This window comes from Thalassophryne amazonica, chromosome 15, assembly GCF_902500255.1.
Source record: "Thalassophryne amazonica chromosome 15, fThaAma1.1, whole genome shotgun sequence".
Classification (NCBI taxonomy): Eukaryota; Metazoa; Chordata; class Actinopteri; order Batrachoidiformes; family Batrachoididae; genus Thalassophryne; species Thalassophryne amazonica.
The window spans coordinates 18406686-18427925 of record NC_047117.1 but is presented as its reverse complement, the minus strand read 5'-3'; the positions used below and the strand labels follow the sequence as shown (position 1 = coordinate 18427925).

Here is a 21240-nt window from a genome sequence, read left to right as displayed (position 1 = left end):
AGTATTTTTCAATCATCAGATTTGGACAGCATTGCATTAGTGGACAATTGGCCATATGATACAAATGACCTCCTGGATTTGACCAATATACTATTAAACAAATTTTATCTAGACCCAAACTCTCACTAACCCCACCAAGGCCAAGCAATCAATATATGCTTGGTGAAGGCTCTTGCCTTCTCTTGGTCCATATTTACCCCCCCAGTTTTGCAGTTCAAATCATTATTTCTTTCCCTGTAGTGAGAGCTTGTGAAAGTCTATATCCTTGGGATACAATGGGGTGTCCACGAAGGGAAATATACTGTATGTACAAGTAGCACAGCTCCCATGCAATGTCATAAGCATGGTGCAATTCTGTCATAAAACAAGTGTAAACCTGGCAGAACTGATGTATACCCTATGCCTGTGCATAGTGTGGGATGTTTTTGTTCTGTCCTATCTTCCTCTGTGTGCTGTGTCCACCAATGGGGTCTCCAGAGGCACAGTCATGTGAACAAGTTGATGTGGATGGTCCAGACAAAAGTGCCATTTTTTTTTGGCCCCAGCTGCTATCTGCTGCTGAAGATTTCCATTTTTGATAGGCACTACTTACTCTGGATGCATTATGATGGCCATCTTGGACCTTCAAATTTCTGCCATGTAAAAACCTATATCTACCAATATCTGTCAGGGCTCGTGGTGGGCTGAAACCGGAAGCAGTAGGAGACCAATGCAGACTCACAGACATGGTTGGTTTAGATGAATAATAGGCTTTATCTTGAAACTAGGCATTGGGTTCGGGACACAGGTAGTCAGACATGGAAGCAGAGGTATCAGACATGGTACAGGCTGGGACGTGGAAAAGCGCTATATAAATGCAGTCCATTTACCATTTACACATGATTTATAGGTTCAGGTTCATGCAGTATATTCACTGATGACAATGCTTTGCTTTTTGCACATTTTATTTTACAGCTTTATTCCAAAATGGAGTAAATTCGTTGTTTCCCTCAAAGGCCTACACACAACACCCCATAATGACAACATGAAAAGGTTTTTTCTACTAATTTATATATATATACACTCAACAAAAATATAAACGCAACACTTTTGGTTTTGCTCCCATTTTGTATGAGATGAACTCAAAGATCTAAAACTTTTTCCACATACACAATATCAACATTTCTCTCAAATATTGTTCACAAACCAGTCTAAATCTGTGATAGTGAGCACTTCTCCTTTGCTGAGATAATCCATCCCACCTCACAGGTGTGCCATATCAAGATGCTGATTAGACACCATGATTAGTGCACAGGTGTGCCTTAGACTGCCCACAATAAAAAGCCACTCTGAAAGGTGCAGTTTTATCACACAGCACAATACCACAGATGTCGCAAGATTTGAGGGAGCGTGCAATTGGCATGCTGACAGCAGGAATGTCAAGCAGAGCTGTTGCTCGTGTATTGAATGTTCATGTCTCTACCATAAGCCGTCTCCAAAGTTGTTTCAGAGAATTTGGCAGTACATCCAACCAGCCTCACAACCGCAGACCACGTGTAACCACACCAGCCCAGGACCTCCACATCCAGCATGTTCACCTCCAAGATCATCTGAGACCAGCCATTTGGACAGCTGCTGGAACAATCGGTTTGCATAACCAAAGAATTTTTGCACAAACTGTCAGAAACCGTCTCAGGGAAGCTCATCTGCATGCTCATCATCCTCACCGGGGTCTCGACCTGACTCCAGTTCATCGTCGTAACCGACTTGAGTGGGCAAATGCTCACATTCGCTGGTGTTTGGCACGTTGGAGAGGTGTTCTCTTCACGGATGATGCGAAGGAGATGTGTTGCACTGCATGAGGCAAATGGTGGTCACACCAGATACTGACTGGTATCCCCCCCCCAGTAAAACAAAACTGCACCTTTCAGAGTGGCCTTTTATTGTGGGCAGTCTAAGGCACACCTGTGCACTAATCATGGTGTCTAATCAGCATCCTGATATGGCACACCTGTGAGGTGGGATGGATTATCTCAGCAAAGGAGAAGTGCTCACTATCACAGATTTAGACTGGTTTGTGAACAATATTTGAGGGAAATGGTGATATTGTGTATGTGGAAAAAGTTTTAGATCTTTGAGTTCATCTCATACAAAATGGGAGCAAAACCAAAAGTGTTGCGTTTATATTTTTGTTGAGTATATATATATATATATATATATATATATATATATATATATATATATATATATATATATATATATATATATATATATATATATATATATATATATATAAACCTAAGAAATCACTTGTACATAAGTATTCACACCCTTTGCTCAATAATTTGTAGATGCACCTTTGGCAGCAATTACAGCCTCAAATCCTCTTGAATATGATGTGCACCTATCTTTGGGCAGTTTTGCCCATTCCTCTTAGCAGCACCTCTCAAGCTCCATCAGGTTGGATGGGGAGCATCGGTGCACAGCCATTTTCAGATCTCTCCAATAGATTTTCAATCAGATACAGGTCTGGGCTCTGGCTGGGCCACTCAAGGACATTCACAGAGTTGTCCTGAAGCCACTCCTTTGATATCTTGGCTGTGTGCTTAGGGTCATTGTCCTGCTGAAAGATGAACCATCGCCCCCGTTTGAGATCAAGAGCGCTCTGGAGCAGGTTTTCATCCAGGATGTCTCTGTGCTTGCTGCACTCATCTTTCCCTCAATCCTGACTAGTCTCCCAGGTCCTGCTGCTGAGAAACATCCCCACAGCATGATGCTGCCACCACCATGCTTCACTGTAGGGATGGTGCCTGGTTTCCTCCAAACATGATGCCTGGCATTCACACCAAAGAGTTCAATCTTTGTCTCATCAGTTTCTCATGGTCTGAGAGTCCTTCAAGTGCCTTTTGGCAAACTCCAGGGGGGCTGCCATGTGCCTTTTACTAGACAGAAGCCTTTTTGGCCACTCTATCATACAGGCCTGATTGGTGGGTTGCTGCAGAGATGGTTGTCCTTCTGGAAGGTTTTCCTCTCTCCACAGAGGAATACTGGAGCTCTGACAGAGTGACGATTGGGTTCTTGGTCACCTCCCTGACTATGGCCCTTCTCCCCTGATCACTCACTTTAGATGGGTGGCCAGTTCTAGGAGGAGTTCTGGTGGATCAGAACATCTTCCATTTATGTGTCTGCTGTGTTATCTGTAAATACTATGAACTAAGACTCAAATAAAAATGTGTCTTTCAACCCGTCTGTGCATACATCTAAACAGTATAAACTCATTTTATCGGTTTCATTAATCATTGCTGATCTCAAGGATTTAAAATTTCACACATTTTGCTCAAATAGGTCTTCAAAACACAAAAAAGCCATTTTGAAAAGATAGGAGAGGACTACTTGGATGGATATGTGATGTCACACTTTGGAGCTCGATACCACTGGGAGGCTTTAAAAATATCATGACTATGCTATGATATTTTCTGATGTAACATAATTTATATGGGTTCCAACATTGTCACTATTACCAACTAATATAGACTCAATAATGTTTAAGACATAGAAACTGGAGCAGTGTACTGTCAGATCAAATCAATGTTCCTTTCCAGGTCTCTCCCAAGAAATGCAGAGTATTATGATGCTGTAGAAAATACAGATATGGCAACTGTGCTGCTACACAAAATCAAATTGTTAGTACACTAAGTCACATGATAAGTGTGATGTAGCTGTGCCACTCGGTTAATATCACGGATCTCCATAAGCAGTGACTGCAACTCGGCACACAGCAAACTCCAGTCTATAGAAATCACTGATTAATGTAGCTGGGAGGTTTCAGGCATATGTAGGGCACGGCTTCTTCGGGAATTAATGCATATATGCTTCATTTGTCATAAGCAGGAAATATGAAAGTGTCATATCTTACAATATTAAAGAAAAAGAAAAATAGGTTTCTGGATCCACCCCTTTATTTTGTTCCACTTCTAAAGTTTAATCTGTAGTCCATGTTCTGCACTCCCAGCAACATTCAACAAAACTGGCTCAGTCATTTTATACACAGATGCAGGTGAAAACCATAGACTGTATTTATATTCAAGATATCCTCAGTGATAAGACCCATAGGAGTTCTGATGACCGGGTTTAAAGCTCAAAGGGGGGATGTGTTGCGGGGAGCATGGCTCCAAATGTCACCATGTTGGCAGCCCCTGACTCCGCCTAACTTTCAACCATTCCATAAAACGGTAATGACATGGAGATGGGGCAAGACTGGCATAGACACACCCAACTCTCTCCAAGATAGCTAATGCTGACAGGCTAGGTAACTTGAATTCAGATGATTCTTGCATTTTTTTTTTTTACAGACTTGGTCTTGGTTCTTACAACAGGTGTCGTGGTGCAGGTATTAAAACCATATCCAAAATATTTCCTCAATAACCACGGCACTGACAATGTTGAATTGAATTGAATTAAATTTATTTTGGCCTAAAACCTAAACACCTAAAAACTTATTCTCTTTGACACGTTCTATGTTTACCCCTTGTATATTTAACTGAATTTGTATGTCTTTTTTATAATTTCCAAATAACACTATTTTAGTTTTACACAAATTTAGTGATAATTTATTAAGATCAAACCATCTCTTTAACTTTATCATTTCAATTTCTACATCAAATAATAATTGTTGCTAATTTTCTCCTGAACAACACAGGTTTGTTTCGTCTGGAAAGAGAACTGGCTTAAACAGATCTGAAACTTTGCATAAATCATTGATGTACAAAATAAATCATTTTGGTCCCAACACAGAACCCTGTGGAAGCAAATGATGTCCAGATATGAAGAACAGTTGTCCCCGAGTTTAACAAACTGCTTCCGGTTTTGTAAGTAACTTTTAATATAGTTCAGTGCCACCCCTCTGATCCCGTACAGTTCCATCTTCTGAAATAATATGTTGTGATCTATTGTATCAAAAGCCTTCCTTAGGTCAATGAATAAACATACTGCTATTTCCCTTTGATCCATATGTTTATTGATCTCTTCTACTGAATCGAGCAGTGCCACTGCAGTGGATCTTTTTGCTCTAAAACCATATTGACTTTCATCAAGCAAGTTGTGTTGTTCTATAAATTTATCCAATCTGTTATTATAAAGTTTTTCCAGTATCTTTGAAAATTGTGACAATAGAGACACAGGCCTGTAATTAGTAAAAAGATGCTTGCTACCAGATTTAAATAAAGGTATCACTTTTTCCACTTTCATACAATTAGGAACAATTCCAGTTTAAAATGATTTATTGAAAATATATGCTAATGGTTTTGCAATTTCAGTAATTATTTGCTTTACTAAAGAGATATGTACGTCATTATAGTCTGTTGACTTTTTACTTTTACATTTACTAACTACATTAATAATTTCTCTTTCATCTACTGGGCCAAGAAACATTGTGTGCGGGTTTCTGTCAATTAATAGAGAATTTTCCCATGGGCTATGTGGAATTTCAGCTGCCATATCTGACCCAACAGCAAAGAATTTATTGAAACTGTTCACTACCTGGCTCATGTTATATTATTTGTTGTTTTAAGTAAAGTATTTAGGATAGTTATTTGATTTGGGTTTATTTGATATAATACTATTCATAATTTTCCATGTTTCCTTTATGTCATTTTTATTATCATTTAGTTTTTTTTCAAAGTACGATTTTTTTTACAGTTTCACATAATAGTTGTTAATTTGTTTTTATAGTTCTTATATTTAATCTCTGCCTCTCTTGATTTACTTTTAAGGAATTCTCTGTAGCTAGCATAATCAATCTATCAGCACCTGCTAATTCCTGCTATGGTCCAAACATACACAGGAGATCTAAAAAAATTTAAATTGAACGGAAATACTGAAGCACAAACTTCTTAGACAGCCCGTTAGTAGAATTACCTACAGTATATAGTAAGGCACATCATCTGAGATATTTACAATAAACTGAGAAGAAAGTACAAGCATGGTTGAGCCCATAGCAGCTAGCAGCAACTGCAAACAGGGCTCTTGACCTGACATGCAGAACTTTGACTTAAAACATCTTTGACTAAGATGTTTATACTATAAAGTTCAAGATTATAATATGGTTCTCTGAGTATAGACTCATTTATGGATCCAGCCTCAAGTGGCCATACAAAGAACTGCAGGTTTTGACACGACCATGTTAGTTTCATTTTTCAGTACTGGAGGTTGCTACTTGGTGAAAACAACCTGTTTTAGCAAAGATCATACAACAAACTCCAAACTAGATGATTAAGTCCTTGTATTTGTTTTGTCAAGTAATATACCTTGATGAAATTTGCTTTCTTGAGGGTCAGGACCACAAATGATGCACAAATGGGATGACTGCCCCAAAATCAAACAGAAATATCATCCGTATCAGTATCACTGTGACAGCTGAAAAATTGCTGCAGCAACTGGAAAGACAAACAGGAGTTGGACAAGAAAGCAGAGTCATCTTTTTGGAACAGCACTCAAGTGCACCCCTGCACCACTGAATGCCACTGCTCACATCTTCAAGTCCATAATCATTGATGAGCTAAAAATCATTCCACAGTTTGCAGTTTTCATCACAGCCGCTCCACAATTTGGCCCCCAGTCATGTCCGTCTCCATTCCGATGATGTGTTAATCTTCTCTACAGTGAAAACTGCATCTCTGGAGATCACTTGTCTATTTCATGGGTAGTTTCCCACAGAATCTAAAAGGGAAGCACTTCCTTAATTCTTCTGAAGTACCCTCTGTTTAATCCACATAGTTCTATACATAATAAAACATATTGTTCAATGACTTAAAAAAATCCTCATTAAGTTTAGAAGATTATATGTAAATAGACATCATAACTATTATTAAACAGGTTCTTTCATTTACAAATTGTCATGCAGATTGCTTCAGGCAAAAGGCAGAGGTAAAAATATTGAACTGATTTATTTTGGTTATAACAGTATCACAGTACAGATGCAGGTATATCACAGAAATATATTAAAATAAGTTAGAATTACAGCAAAATTAACATGAAGATAAACATCTGCACAGTGAACATTTGTCATAAACAAGGAGCACTAAATCTATTTTTCTTACTTCCACAGTGGACCTGCATATAATCCATGATAAAGATGAAAGTTTTAGAAACCATTTTAAGCATTGTTATGGTAATAGGAAACAAATCAGCGCTATTTTATACTTGCGGTTAGCTTGATGAGTCACCTTTGCTCATAACTCTACAATGGAAAAAGCACATATCGATTGTGCTGTAGTTGGTTTTGTTGCTTAATGATGCTTACAGCTGGAGCTATGGCTTGAATCTGTTCGCAGACACTGGACTCCCTTAAAGTCTCTCAAAGGGCCGTCCATGCACAGGCCAGCCAATTAGTGTGCTCCACTCGCAGAGCTGAAAATAACAAGTGTCTCTGAGACATACAGAAATATCTCACTCCTGTCCTTATTGTTCACTGTTTTGTTTCTTTATTATTGTCATTGAGATTTGTGAATGTTGACTTTTCTAATTACGAGAACATTGTGTAGCAACAGTGATGCACAGTGTGTTGTATGGCTGGGGGGGCCTGGCTGCCGGTTTGTTTGTCATTTGGTTTCCTCCCAGGTGGCGTGCATTTGGGACTGAGTGGCTGTGTTGCTGAGGCTGTTAGGAGGACCTCACCCTGATCACCTGCGACTCGTCAGGACTCACAGCTGAGGTGCATCTGGAGGGATTGGAGTATGTTGGCATTTAAGACTGAAGTGCACAGTGTGCATTTGCCAGAGACTCGACCTTGTGACCAGACGGGTGAGATCGTCGTCTTGGGAGCCATCTCATCAGCAGCGGACGCTGAGAATGTCCAGGTTTGATGCACGGTCTGTGAAAGAGGAGAGGGTGAGGTCTCACGCTCGTCAGCACACTTCCTGAGGTACGTTGGATTTTGTGACTAACAGTTATACAGTCAGTAAATGTGGTGTCCCTCACACCTTATTGTATTGAGCTGTATGTTGGTCATGTATCAGCTTCCACTGCGGTGGTGATTTGTGAACGGGATGTTCCATGCCTGCAGGTTGGAAGCTGATCAGTAATCAAGCCAGGAAGTGTTTGCTGTTTGTACACCTTTAAGTGTTCTGTGTGTAGAGTGTGGACTCACATAATGGTTCCTTCTTTCACAGACTCGGTTGTTGCGGCCACCTGGGGGGTGTCGGCGGGGTCCTTGGGTCCGAAACAGCTTCTGGCTCCGGACCATTAGCGCTGCTGGGAGCGCACCACGCCAGACCGCACCTTTTATTATTATTATGATCACTGTTATGTATTAAATTCAGTTAGCCTTTGTACCGTGCTCTGCTTATTTCATACTGGGTCCTTCAAACGCTGGTCGGTTCTCCGAGCTGCGTCCGACACATAACACAGTGTGCTTGCTTTTTGCAGTGCCTTGCAAAAGTATTCACCCCCTTGGACATTTACATATTTTAATTTGTTTATGCGATATCAAACACAAAATGTAATTCAGGTTTCTCTGTATAAAAATTTCTAAAATGATCCTATACTCAAACTCAAAGCAAATCTCTACAACTTGATATAAATGACATAAAAATAGCAAACCTAAAATGATGGGTTGTGTTTTCTTTTGACAAGTTAGGGGATGGATACATTTCCAAGTCACTAAATATGTCTTGGACTTTATTTACATCAATTATTAAGAAATACATAGTAATGTAGTATGGTAAATCTGTGTGGAGCAGGCAGTTCTTAAAATCTGAGTGTCCATGCAAAAAGGAGAACAATGAGGAAACCCACTTAAACACACATGACAACTCAGAAGGAATAATTGTGTATGTGATTGGCAAGATTGTGCATAGGGTAAATGTGGCCTGTTGCATCACCACTCACAGATTCATGGTGGAGTGGAATAGAGAAGAACTTCCATAACCAGGGACAACTCAGATCTAGGCTCGAGTCTCCCATGTGCCTACTGAGAAACTGTAGCTGAACTTTCAAGTCTGCTTTGTTGAGAAAATCCTTCTCTGCTCCATTCCAGAATGATGTTGCGTGTTTGGTGATGCAAAATACAAAACTTGCCCCATTCCCAGATTCTCCAGTTGCAGCCAGAGAAGACTATAACTCTTTCAGAGTTGTGGTGTGTGTCTTGGTGACTTCCCTCAATAGTCTCCTTTTAGTGTGGCCACTCAGTTTTTGAGAACTGTCTACTCCACACAGATTAACCATAAAGTACTACACTGTTTTCCAAGACATATTCAGTGTTTTGGAAATGTACATGTATCCATCCCCTGACTTGTCTGAAGGAAACTAACTGTAAAACTGATTATTTACTTTTGTTAGACAAAAGGGTGCTATTACTTATGCAACCCATCATCTTGGCTTTGATACTTTTATTCAATATATGTCAAGAGATTTGCTTTCATTCTGAGTGTAAGGAGGGCAATTTTACTCATTTTAATGTAGAGAAGCCTGAATTACCTTTTGTGTTTGAAATGGACCAACAAAACAAATGAAAATGTGTAAAAATCCAATGGGGTGAGCACCTCTGAAAGAAACACCACACCTGTGACTGTCAGCAAAAAATACAAACAAATACATCAAATAATTTTGCAATCTGAAATTTGCTTTTCATAGATGGAAAGAGAAGCAACAACAACAAAAAAATAAATTAAGAGCTGGGAGTCACATCTACAACCCCTGGCAAAAATTATGGAATCACCGGCCTCGGAGGATGTTCATTCAGTTGTTTAATTTTGTAGAAAAAAAGCAGATCACAGACATGACACAAAACTAAAGTCATTTCAAATGATAACTTTCTGGCTTTAAGAAACACTATAAGAAATCAAGAAAAAAAGATTGTGGCAGTCAGTAACAGTTACCTTTTTAGACCAAGCAGAGGAAAAAAATATGGAATCACTCAATTCTGAGGAATAAATTATGGAATCACCCTGTAAATTTTCATCCCCAAAACTAACACCTGCATCATATCAGATCTGCTCGTTAGTCTGCATCTAAAAAGGAGTGATCACACCTTGGAGAGCTGTTGCACCAAGTGGACTGTCATGAATCATGGCTCCAACATGAGAGATGTCAATTGAAACAAAGGAGAGGATTATCAAACTCTTAAAAGAGAGTAAATCATCATGCAATGTTGCAAAAGATGTTGGTTGTTCACAGTCAGCTGTGTCTAAACTCTGGACCAAATACAAACAACATGGGAAGGTTGCTAAAGGCAAACATACTGGTAGACCAAGGAAGACATCAAAGTGTCAAGACAGAAAACTTAAAGCAATATGTCTCAAAAATCAAAAATCGAAAAATGCACAACAAAACAAATGAGGAATGAATGGGAGGAAACTGGAGTCAATGTCTGTGACCAAACTGTAAGAAACCGTCTAAAGGAAATGGGATTTACATACAGAAAAGCTAAACAAAAGCCATCATTAACACCTAAACCGAAAAAACAAGGTTACAATGGGCTAAGGAAAAGCAATCATGGACTGTGGATGACTGGATGAAAGTCATATTCAGTGATGAATCTCGAATCTGCATTGGGCAAGGTGATGATGCTGGAACTTTTGTTTGGTGCCGTTCCAATGAGATTTATAAAGATGACTGCCTGAAGAGAACATGTAAATTTCCAGAGTCATTGATGATATGGGGCTGCATGTCAGGTAAAGGCACTGGGGAGATGGCTGTCATTACATCATCAATAAATGCACAAGTTTACGTTGATATTTTGGACAACTGAAAGGATGTTTGGGGATGATGAAATCATTTTTCAAGATGATAATGCATCTTGCCTTAGAGCAAAAACTGTGAAAACATTCCTTGCAAAAAGACACATAGGGTCAATGTCAACGAGCAGATCTGATTTGATGCAGGCGTTAGTTTGGGGGATGAAAATTTACAGGGTGATTCCATAATTTTTTCCTCAGAATTGAGTGATTCCATATTTTTTTCCTCTGCTTGGTGTAATAAAGTAACCATTACTGACTGCCACAATCTTTTTTTCTTGATTTCTTATAGTGTTTCTTAAAGCCAGAAAGTTGCCATTTGAAATGACTTTAGTTTTGTGTCATGTCTGTGATCTGCTTTTTTCTACAAAATTAAACAACTGAATGAACATCCTCCGAGGCCGGTGATTCCATAATTTTTGCCAGGGGTTGTATTACCTGGTGATAGCATGGAACACACAATGATGGAATTATAGCTTCATTTATAGCCTGTGTGTTGGTCAAGGATAAAGTGGTTCGGCTTTGGACATAATTCACCAAACGTCAAGATCACGGAGAACCGTATATTATGGTGTCACTGAATCACAAAGGATTCATTTGCATGAGAAACACGTAAGGTGTAGGTGTTGCATTTTCTAAGTGTCTCTTCTTGTTCTTGAATTACTTTTGCTTGAATAGCAGCAGGTAATTAGATAATGCGGGAAAAAGAGAAAGTGTGTGTGCTCCTGTGTGCACAGATGAGAGAAAGAATGAAAAGTGTGCACTCTTCCTGTCACAGCTTCTCAGATAAATTCATGCCTTGTTCATTTGTCATTATTTCTTGTTACTACATAATAATTGCTGAATTTGATGAGCTAATTGGAACTCTGAAAGTAATGTCAGACCTCTTCCTGCTCTTAAAATCTCTGCTGCCATGAAAAAGCCCATTATTCATCTGCAGTGTGTGTTTCACATCCTGGTTCTGTTCTGGTCCACTGCATTTTAAATTTGGTGGGTTTAGCCTCTGGTTATTTTGGACCAGATTTCATCAACTTCTAGTTACTTATTTTGGACCCAGGCTCTATTTTTATGTTATTTTGTCATCTGTGTCTGGGATGTATATGAGTCAGCTTCTACATGATTCCAAACTTTGTTTTGTGTTATTTCATCATCAGTCTTGACACGTGGTGACAAACTGACTATAAAAAACGTCTGTGAAATTAACAGGGAAATCCTGTGATAATGTAAAAAGAAAAACAATTGAGTCGTATCTAATTTACAATAATAGTGTGTATCGGTGTGGAACAAAGCTGAACTGTGAATTTAACAGTACAAATATGTTAAAATAATCATATACCATTGTGGAATTTACAAATGACTTTCGTTTAAACACAGAAAAACTGCAATAGCAAAAAATGTACAATACAGTTAGACTGCAGATGAGCATTTTCACAAATATGGTAAAATACTGATAATTAAGGGTTTGAAAAAAGGTGATGTGTGTGTGTTTCAACTCCATTTTGATGATATTTAAACATAAGCTGACCATTTTTTGCAGAGATTTTATCTTCTAAATAGACAATAAAATTACAACAGGTTTACACTCTATTTATATATCTATTTGCATATTCAATGTCATTTTTACAGAATTCCCCTGGCAACTACAGCTGGTAGAATTTGTAAAAAGAAGGGAATTTTTTTCAGTGCAGTTATGACTCCTCAGTTGACTGCTGAAGGGGTGTTGTCTGTGGGTTGGTCTGTCTGTCTGTGTAATCGCATAAACATATGATCCCTTCTTTGCAATAATGTTGATGTCAGTGGGGTATCTTATTCTATTGAATATTGATCGTATTGACTGACCTTTTTCTGGGGAATTAGATCAACTTGTTCAACAATGAGATAAATGCAAAATCTCCTGAACAGGCTACGAAATGTTTATCATTTTACCCCCAGTCATTCATTTTTGGATGGACCAAAAACTATTAAAGATTGGTGACTTTCACCTATTCTTTTTTGGAAAATGCTGTTAGTCATCTTGGTCAGTAATGACATAAATACCATCACCTGAACAAGCTACAGGATGTTCATCATCATTATGCTGGACTGATAGCCTTGATCAACCTTGTCTGGGAAAACAGGTTCATTATTCATTTACCAATCATGTACTTCATATCAGCTTTGGGATTTTAAGTATTAAAGCACATTATGTTGTATGGCTGGGGGGGCCTGGCTGCCTTTTGTTTCTGTCTTCTGTGCTGTCTTTTGTTTTTCCTTCCAGGTGGTACGCATTTAGGACTGAGTGGCTGTGTGGCTGAGTCTTCAGGACCTCACCCTGATCACCTGAGGCTGATCAAGTGCAGCTCGTCAGGACTCACAGCTGTGGTGCATCTACACGGATTGGAGCATGGTGGCATTTAAGTCTGGAGTACACAGTGTGTATTTGCCAGAGACTCGACCTTGTGACCAGACGGGTGAGATCGTCATCTCTAGAGCCATCTCATCATCAGTGGATGCAGAGACTGTACCAGGTTTGACACCATGGTCTGTGAAAGAGGAGGGGGTGAGGTCTCACGCTCGTCAGCACACTTCCTGAGGTACGTTAGGTTTTGTGACTAACATTTGTACAGTCAGTATATGTGGTGTCCCTCACACCTTATTGTATTGAGCTGTTATGTTAGTCGTTTAATCAGCTTCCACTGCAGTTTGAGTATGTGAACAGGGTGTTCCATGCCTGCAGGGTGGGAAGCTGATTAGTGATTAAGCCAGGAAGTGTTTGCTGTTTATGTACACCTTTGAGCAGTCTCTCTGTGTGTGGAGTGTGGACTCACATGATGGTTTCTTCTTTCACAGACTCGGTTTGTCGCGGCCACCTGGGGGGTGTCGGCGGGGTCCTTGGGTCCGAACTGTTTCTGGCTCCGGACCGTTAGTGCTGCTGGGAGCACACCGGCATTCCACCACGCCAGGCCGCGCACTTATTTGTTTGTATTATCACCTCACTGTTATGTTATTAAAGTCAGTTATCCTTTGTACCGTGCTCTGCTTATTTTATACTGGGTCCTTCAAACGCTGGTCGGTTCTCCGGGCTGCGTCCGACACATAACACATTATCGCTTAATTATTGTGGAATTGTATTATTTGGGGAAATACATATAAAACTAATACTAATCTAATCTAACTAAACTAATACTAATCCAATATTTTTGTTGCAAAAGAAAGCTATAAGAATTATTTGTAACAAATCATACTGCGAGCCAACGAATCCATTGTTTGCTTATTTACATATTCTAAAATTCTGGGACTTGGTTGATTACATTACAATACAATTATGTATGAAGTTTAAAAAGAAACTGCTGCCGCAACATGTCCAGGATCTGTTTAATCTGAGGGACTCCAGTTATAACTTGAGAGGAATTTTGTTTTTTGAGAAACTGAAGATCCGAACTACTGCAAAGGGTCACTGTGTCTCTGTTAAAGGGGTTAACACGTGGAACAACTGTCCTGACAACATTAAAGTACTTGGTACTGTGGTGGGCTTTAGGAGGCATTACAAGAATTATAAAATTTCTTGTTATAATTGAAGACTTGGGTTTATTGTTTTTGTTATTGCTTCTGGGATTGTGGGTTGTGTGATAGTGTTTGTCTAATAGTATTCTGAAAATTGTGTTTATGGTTGCATGCTTGTATAAATGTGTGTATATAATTTTTATTTTTAGTATAAGGGGTGGGCATTTCTAAGCTTTGCTTCTGCCCTCACCCTTTCAGCCACACGGGATCTTTGTAAAGTTGTTTTGTTATGATTTTTTTTTATAAGTTTTTTGTTGTTGTTGAACTGTGTGCTGAATGAATGAATGAATGAATTCATTCATTCATTCATTCACTCATTTGTGAAATAAAACTACATGAAGCAGATAGGATAAATCCTGCTAACAAACTTATATACTTGTATAGTTTCCTAGCAAGCCGTCACTACTCGATGTGATATGAATTTGCTTTCCACCAGAATCATAAAGCAACATGGTAAATGTATTACAACTGTGTGTTTGTGAGAACACACAGCATTGCAGAAGATAAAGTTTGCTCAAAAATCCTACAATATGATTGCTGCCCTATGTCCTGTATTACATCGTCATGTGTTTTGTATGGTGTCACATACCTTCATGTTGCTACAGGCACAGAGACACAGACATGGGCTCACAGAAACACAGTGCATGTTTGCACTTGATGATGCACACTGAATGCCTCACTCACTTCTCGCCAAATACTGCAGTGTTGTAGGTTCACAGGTGTCTCCTTTACTCCCAGAAAACATCCTCTCTTCTTTCCACTCAAAATGCGCAGTAATTCTGGACTCTGTTGCCCCAATGCGCTGCAAATCCGGTAAATCAAGAGCCGACCTTTGGTTAAATGCCACGACCTGTGCTCTCAGGCAATGCTGCAGACAGGCAGAGGAAGTGGAAAAAGAACTAACTACAGATGTCTCTGGGTATTCTGAGGGACAATTTAACTGATTATCAGAAGGCTGTTAAGGAAGTAAAAGCGCAGTATCTATTTCATATTATTTCTAGCAGCTGTCATTGTCCCAGAGTGTTGTTTCAGACTATAAACTCAGTTGTGAATCCATGTACCTCTGTCTTGATGGATGCTACAACCACGACATGTGAGCCTTTTCTTCAGTTTTTTATTCTGCTGTGCTCGAGCACTTTGAGCCCATTTCTCTTTCATCCCTCAGTGAAGTAGTGAAACACACACAACCTACAGGTTTTCATTTGGATGTTGTTCCAGCTAAGATGCTGAAGGAGGTTTTTAATATTGTTGGGGTGGGTCTCCATACTTTTATCAACACGTCTTAGTTTAGGGTCTGTTCCAGTTGCTTATAAACATGCTGTGGTTCGACCTCTTCTTAAAAAACCTCACCTTGACTTGTCAGTTTTATATAATTTTAGACCTGTGTCTTATCTGCCATTTCCATCTAAGGTTTTAGAAAAGGTTGTTTTTATAGTCATTTTTAGAAGACAATCTCATCTTTGAAAAATTCCAATCTGGATTTAGATCACAACACAGCGCTCAGTCGGCACGTTTAAAAGTTCATAATAACATCATTTGTTGGTGGATGCATGGAATCCTGCTGTACTGATTCGGTTGGACCTCACAGCAGCCTTTGATACTGTGGATCACACAGTACTTGTTTCCCGGTTAGAACATCTTGAACATCTTATTGGAATTCAAGGTACTGCACTTAAGTGGTTTAGATTGTATATGGCCAAAAGGAGTTTTTCTGTTGTGATTGGTGACCTCTCCTCATCAACTACTCCCCTGTGTTGTGGAGTGCCACAGGGTTCTATACTTGGGCCTATTCTATTTTCTCTGTACATTTTGCCATTGGGGTCAATTAAAGCCCAGCACAACCTGTCCTTTCATTGCTGTGCAGATGATCTGCAAATCTATCTGCCTGTGAGGGCTAATGGTAACGATGCTTTGTCATCCTTATTTAATTGTAGTCATGATATAAAGCAGTAGCAACTGGTCTGCTCTGTGTAAGCCTGATCCCCATCAGATCTCAGAAGCAAAGTAGTGCAGGATCTGTTTAGTACTTGGATGGTAGACCTCTTTGAAACACCAGTGGCTGTGTGTTTCTCCAGGTAAAACTGAAGTTGCATCAGGAAGGGCATCCGGTATAAAACTTGTGCCAAATACCAGTGCGGATCTGGCTGTATCCACTGTGGCAACCCCGAACAAGAAAAAAAAAAAAAAAAAAAAAAAATGGGAGCAGCTGAAGGACAATGACATCATGATGTAAAGCAGTGGCTGTCTCAAAATTTCCTTGACCTGAATGATGGTAAAACAAAGACCATTGTGTTTGGATGTTCTGACATGTCGAATGCGGTAACACCAAACTTCACCTCTTCAGATGGCTATTCATGTTTTCATCAGCTCTAGATTTGATTACTGTAATGCACTTTATACTGGCATTAACCAGTTGTCTCTTGCATGCCTCCAACTGGTGCAGAATGCTGCTGCTCATCTTTTAACAAACACTTTTAGATGTGAGTATATTGCACCTGTCCTGTACTCACTCCACAGGCTTCCAGTTAATTTTAGAATTGACTTTAAGATTTTAATGTTTGTTTTTAAAGCTTTTTATGGCCTTGCACCTCCTTAGCTGTCTGAAATTTTAACTCTCCGCACTTACAGTAGGACTTTACGGGCATCTGGCCAGCTTTACTTAGCTGTTCCAAGGTCAAAATACAAACTCTGAGATGAGATGTGCTTTAGTGGTAGCTGGCCCCAGACTGTGGAACAAGCTACCTCTTGACTTGTGCACTATTCTTGTCCTAGCACTTTTTAAATCTAAGTTAAAGACTTATTTATTTAAGCTGGCTTTTAACACCTAGTGGGGAGGTGACACGTTCTGTTTTTATGTGCTATTTTTACTTTGTTGTATGTGAGTTTTATTTTTAATTTGTGAATCTGTGTTTTTAACTGTAAAGCACTTTGGACACCATCTGGCTGCTGTAAAGTGCTTTATAAATAAATGTTGATTAATTGATTGACTGAATTCACAAATCTTATCCTTTACCATTCATTTAACAGTGTCCAGAGCACATCCATTGCACATCAGAGTGGCTATAATATATAGTCACAGCATCTGTCAGCATTTGGTTTGCCATCCAACATGGTGGAAGAAGCACTGGAGGTCATGCATGGGGTCTATAATTTTTAATATCAATTTATTTTCATTTATATAGCGCCAAATCACAACAGAGTTGCCTCAAAGCGCTTCACACAGGTAAGGTCTAACCTTACCAACCCCCAGAGCAACAGTGGTAAGGAAAAACTCCCTCTGAGGAAGAAACCTCAAGCAGACCAGACTCATAGGGGTGACCCTCTGCTTGGGCCATGCTACAAACATAAATTACAGAACAATTCACAGAACAATTCACGGACGAATATTCAAGAAATGCTATTGGCGCACAGGACATGAGGGTCTCCAGCACAAATACCACACCCATCTCTGGATGGAGCTGCAGCTTAAACAGAGAAAAAAACAGAATCAGGCATCAGAAAGACAAAAAATATTGTATAATTTGCCAGCATTAAACAACAAGAAAAACAGAAGAAATACTAAGGTGATCGCCGGCCACTAGCCCTAAACTTCACTAAAAGACCCAGAATTTAGGTAAAGTTGAGGCCGCAGTCCGCTCCAATTACTAATAAAATTAATTAAGAGTAAAAAGCGTAAAACAAAACTGTACCAGTATGTTAGCCATATGAAAGGAAAAATAAGTGCGTCTTAAGTCTGGACTTGAAAATCTCCACAGAATCTGACTGTTTTATTGACGCAGGGAGATCATTCCATAGAACAGGGGCACAACAAGAGAAAGCTCTGTGACCCGCAGACTTCTTATTCACCTTAGGGACACAAATTAGTCCTGCACCCTGAGAACGCAAAGCCCGGGCTGGTACGTAAGGTTTAATTAGGTCAGCTAGGTAGGGAGGTGCCAGTCCATGAACAATTCCATAGGTTAGTAGCAGAACCTTCAAATCTGATCTCACTGGGACAGGAAGCCAATGAAGGGATGCCAAAATGGGTGTAATGTGGTTGTACTTTCTGCTTTATGTCAAAAGTCTGGCTGCAACATTTTGAATGCTGGGGAGAGCTGACAGTACTATCTATACAGTACCTGGTTAAAATCTAATTCATATAGATGAGAATATAGTGCTTAATATAGCTTAACTACAGTTCAACAGAGTAACAGAAATTAAATACCAAAGTAAATCCATATATTTTGTAGCACAGAATACTCATGCCTTTGGTCTTGCATATTTTGTGCTTTAGTCATGTGTCTGGGATGTGAACCAAAAAAGACAATAATGAAGAAAAGCAGCAAATAATGATATGCAATGTATGAAGCGTAAACATACAGCTGATTCAGTATCTGTCTATGGTCAGAAATCAGAGTCTGATTATATTTAAATCAGATTTATGTGAAGTGCTGTGTTTCGCTTCATTCCTATTTGTCTACTTTCAGGTTTACTACAGGGGAAGCTGACATGCTGTAACCTCATGTTTTTTCCCCTGTCTTCTGTGTTCTTGGTTTGTCTCCCGTGGGATATTTTTGTGGGATCATAATGTCTCACTGCTGTGTTCATCCTTGGATGCTTTAGTTTGAGACTGACAGCTCTGTGTTTTGTTCTTCCAGCCATGTGAATTTTAAACGGCAGACGCTGGAAGGTGTGATTTAAAGTTGTGTTTTTCCGCTGAATCCGAAGTACAGGTCGAACAAAACAAACTACTAAAAAGTGTTGCCATCTACCCCAGTGGGTACCAGATGTGGTGTGCTCTAATCGGTTGAAGAAACCAACACTGATTGTTGTTAAATGATAGAAACTGAGCCAGAGTCTATTTACGATTTTCCATTTGTGTCCAATCTCAGTCCAGTTCTGTTTTCAAGCCTCAACCTCGCCAATCTTGCAATTCCTTGAATGGTTACTTGAGCCCGTTTCAAAATGTGAGTCACTCCCCATAGACGAGCGGTGTCCAAAGTATTCCAGAAAGGGCTGAGAGGGTGCAGGTTTTCCTTGCAGTCACTGACTTTAGCAGGTGATTTCACTGATGAAGAGTGAAATCAGCCCTTTTTGGAATACTTTGGACATCACTGCCATAGACCCTCATGTTAAAATCCCAAAGTTTAGTGCCAATGTTTCCAGCATGGTAGCATGTTTCCAGCCTTGCCGGTAGCAGTGGTTGTTAGTTACTATGGACTCGACTGTGGTTGTCGTTTCTGAGCATTTTATTACAAGTAGCTGAGATAATGTTTCTTCAGTTAATTGTACAAACAGACCATCAAAAATATTTGTGCTCCAGTATTTCTACTGAGGGAAATTTTATTATTTAATTTGTACATTAGCACTATTTGCACTAATTATTAGGTGTCCAGGGCTTGATGATGCTGTCTTCACTGTTACTCAATACTGGCTGAGGCAGTCTGCCAGTCAAAATTTTTAATACCTTTGTTCATGCCACTATTATGAAAACAATCATCCAATTCACAAAGAAATATGGTGAATAGAACACCCGAATTAAGCCTCTAACTTAGGTTTATTTGGAAACACAAGGATGTTGATGTGTTCGGGTTTCAGTCCTTGTGGACACAGCTCCTACTTTGGTCATATAGAGACCGGATTGCATGTTGCAGCGAATCCTGTACCCTATACTCCTGCAGCACCCCCCACAGGATACCCCAAGGAACCCAGTCATATGCCTTTTCCAAGTCCACAAAACACATGTAGACTGGTTGCTCATACTCCCTCCAATATCCTTGCGAGGGTAAAGAGCAGCTCCTTCATTCCACGACCAGGACGGAACCCGCATTGCTTCTCCTGAATCTGAAGTTTGACTAATGGTCTAAGTCTTTTCTCTAGTATCCTGGCAGGGAGGCTGAGAAGTGTGATTCCTCTATAACTAGAACACATTCTCCTGTCCTCTTTTGTTAAATGGGTCAGGGCGGCACCACACCAGTTTGCCAAGCCAGAGGTACTTTCCCGAACATCCATGCAACGTTGTATAAGCATGTCAGCCATGACAGCCCAACAATGTCCAGAGACTTCAGCAACTCAGGACGAATCTTGCCCACTCCAGAGGAATTTTTTGACTACCTCAGTAACTTCCACTAGGGTGATGGCACCAGATCTGTCCAAGTCTTCCATCCCTACCTCCTTGATGGAGGGAATGTCAGTAGGGTTGAGGAGATCCTTAAAGTGTTCTTGCCACCGCCTCACAATATCCTCAGTCCAGGTTAGCAGCTCTTATCCCATGCTGAACACAGCATGGGATAAGAACTGCCTCCCTTTCCTGAGGCACCTGACAGTTTACCAGAACCGCTTTGAGACTGTCCAAAAGTCATTTTCCATGGGCTCTCAAAACTTCTCCCATGCCAGAGGTTTTGCTTCAGTCACCACTGAGGCTGCAGTCCTTCTGGCCTGCAGATACCTGTCTGCCAATTCCAGAGGCCTCCATGCCAGCCAAGCATGAAAGGCCTCCTTCTTCAGCATGACAGCTTCCCTTACCGTTCATCCTTGACCCAAAATACATAAGCATACCAAACAGCAAATGTCAGCTCTCCCCAGTTTGTCCATGGTCAAAAAATGTACGCACGTGCACTTTTATTTGTACGCACCCACAAACAGAGATGGTGGCTGAAAACATCAAATACACTATCCTTTTCATTCATGGTAATGGCAACATGACACTTAACTCACTCATTTTATTGGAAACATGACACTTATCTAAACTGACTAAGCCAATTGAACTACAAAAACACAATAAATCAATAACACTATCAACACTGTTAAACTAACATGAACCATCACAGCAAAACCCAAAAACCTCAAACTCCCATGCTGCATTGTAGCACAATGCCCAGCGTTCACTGTTGTTAGATAATATTGCTAATTTCTGCAAAAATATTAGTCCTATCAAATTTCCATTTTCACAGCATTCATCCTTGACCAAAATTGCATAAGCATGCCAAATAGCAAATGTCAAGTT

The 21240-nt window shown here is 39.8% G+C and overlaps 1 long non-coding RNA gene across 1 annotated transcript in view; it reads left to right on the top strand.

Annotated features, from left to right (window-relative positions):
* The window catches only part of LOC117526417, a 28127-nt gene extending 8839 nt beyond the window's left edge, over positions 1 to 19288 (top strand). The window contains exons 2-4 of the long non-coding RNA XR_004565282.1: positions 3125 to 3135; positions 16629 to 16639; positions 19278 to 19288. This is a non-coding gene — a long non-coding RNA (uncharacterized LOC117526417). The remainder of the gene's footprint in view (positions 1 to 3124; positions 3136 to 16628; positions 16640 to 19277) is intronic.
* The last annotated feature ends 1952 nt before the right edge of the window (positions 19289 to 21240 follow it).